Raw genomic sequence first — 2,556 nt, 5'->3', positions numbered from 1 at the left:
GTCTATGTACTGTCGAGCCTGTACGGCAAACGCAATGAGTCCCACCGGTGTTCCCGGGGCCTAGAAGCATTGTTTAGATCCTAGGCTTTGAGTGGGCATTAAATTTTGCCGAATCGGCCCAAAGCCATAGCACCCAGATCTTCTAGAAGTCTTGTTGCTCAGGAGCAACAAAACCGATAAAGGGTTAAGGTACGTTGAACCATATTTCCCTATCAATTTTTTCTTTTTAAAGCAGCTAAATTACGTTTTTTTCTAATTTGTAGGCTTATGTCAAAATGTTCATCACTAATGGGAGATGGGACATTTGAGAAAGCGTCTAGGCACTCCTACCAGCTCTACACAATTCATGGATACCTAGATGGATACCACATTCCTCTAGCGTTTTTTCCTCTCAAGGGAAAATCTGAAGATTTGTAAGTATTTTCCCTATCTCAGTACTGCACTGAAAACCAAAGTGTGTGAATGTCGCGTACTTGTAGAAGTGTGAATGCCCATTCGTACATTGAAGGGAGTAAAGGTGTGAATTTTCAAAGGAAAAAAAAATTCAAAGGAAAATTCACACACTTGTTCCTCTAGGTGCACGAATTGTGTTCATGCACCTACAAGTGTTAGAGATTCACACACTTGGTTTTCCTGTGTGTATGTTGTTTTGTCCACATTGATTGTGTCTTCGTTTCCATCCGAACAGGTACACTCACATGTGAAACTTATTACTGAAAGAAGCTGACGCCGTGGGCTCATTTGTTTGCCCACATGCGAATCTTTTCGATTTCGAACTTGCTGCTCACAATGCTGTTAAGGATGACACCAACTTTGGGAAAAGTTGCTGTTAAGAGTTGTCGATTTCATTTTTCTCAGAACCTTACCAAAAACACCCGAGCAGAGCCTGTTCTTCGGACTGCTTTTGATCGGAAGCCGCTGGGAAAACTTGTTGGCAGCGATGGAGATAATATCTTCACTCTTTCAACTAGTTTCTGAATATATTTTTAAGATATATTTTTATTTTTTGTATAAATCTTTTTCAGCCGACTCAGAAGAAAGGAAATGGTTGGTCAGGTTTCATGGACTGTCTTGCCTACACCCAACAATGGTGCCTGAAGCTGTGGAGGAGCTGGAGTCAATGAAGCCAGAGAGGGAAAACTTCCAACAATTTTTCAATTTTTTTAAGAAAAAATTATTCCTTGCCAAATGCAAGGTATTTTCTGTATTTTGTAAAACATTGCAAATGTATTTTTATTACCAACTTTCACAAACATTAATAAGTGCCTCTTGCAGATTCCCCCCTGATGTGTGGGCTTCAGTCCCAACCTTGGAACCGGCAACAACAAATGGTGCTAAAGCATTTCATTGTGATTTTAACGCCCAGTTCAACGCTGCTCATCTCAATATCTATGCGTCCATAAGTGTCCTGCAAGAGGTCCAGGCACAGACGTATGAAGGTGAATTCTATAAATGCAAGAGAGGCAAATTACATAGAGCCAAAACGTTTTGAGCTTAAACAAGCAGGCCCGCCCTTCCGCCAAACGAAGTTGCCAGCTCCGCTTCGCTCCGCCGGCAACTCCGTTCGGCAGGGGCCGGGCCTGCTTGGCCTGCCGGCGGCGATGGTCGGGGCTGCGGCCCGACCATTTCTGTCACGCGATTTGCTGAAGAACATGATCGAATGATGTAGCGGGCCTTCCGCCCGCTTAAACCCGTCGTCTTTGAGTTTGCCCCGACGACTCGAGAAGGGATGTAACGGTGAAGCACCGCGACTACAACCCACCCTTCTGCTTAGAAAACGTTTGTTGGGGGTGGGGGGAGAGTTTCCTTTCCACTTTGCGGTTTTTAGGCATTTTTCTACAACTTTTTGTTCACTATTGCAATTTTGAGCTTATTTTCGTAAAAAAAAGACCCTCTAGCGCCTAAACGGTTAGAGATAGAGCGAAACGGACGAAATTTTCGTCCGAAGCGAAGGAATCTGCTCTGACGAGTTACACCTTGGGAGAACATACAAAAAAATACTTTCTGGGAGAATTTTTGAACCCTGGATACCGCCATTCACACCCTTAGGGGTGGTTGCCAGGATTTGCCGTAGGCGTTTTCGTTCTCTAGTAGTGGACCTTAAGATACCCTGAAAATTTCAAGTCCCTAGCACATCTCCTTCTAGTGGAACAGACAGACACACAGACACGAGGTCGTTTGCATAAGCCCGCTGGATAGCTTTTTCAAAGCAGAAGGGCGGGCTAAAAACGCAGAATGCAGGCGTGGGCGGAGTTGTTCAATGGTGAGAGAAGTGTTGCCATACATTTTATATATGGGGAGTTTGAATTCATCAATCAACAAGAAAAGGTAACTTTGTGAAGTTATGGCATAAATTATATTTTATATAATTGTTTTAGATTGTGACATGTTCATTGAATTATTTATAACGCAAATTTATGTGTTCATACATTTCATTCTAAAGTTTTAAAGATTTATGTAAAATGTTTCTGAACTTTGTATGAATTTCAAACTGTTCCGTGAAATCATCTTTTTTTCATAATTGTTGCTACAATTGAATTATTGAAATATAAAATG

This window comes from Frankliniella occidentalis, unplaced genomic scaffold (assembly GCF_000697945.3).
Source record: "Frankliniella occidentalis isolate FOCC.00 unplaced genomic scaffold, Focc_3.1 Scaffold134, whole genome shotgun sequence".
Lineage (NCBI taxonomy): Eukaryota > Metazoa > Arthropoda > Insecta > Thysanoptera > Thripidae > Frankliniella > Frankliniella occidentalis.
Note: the sequence above shows the minus strand (reverse complement) of the source record.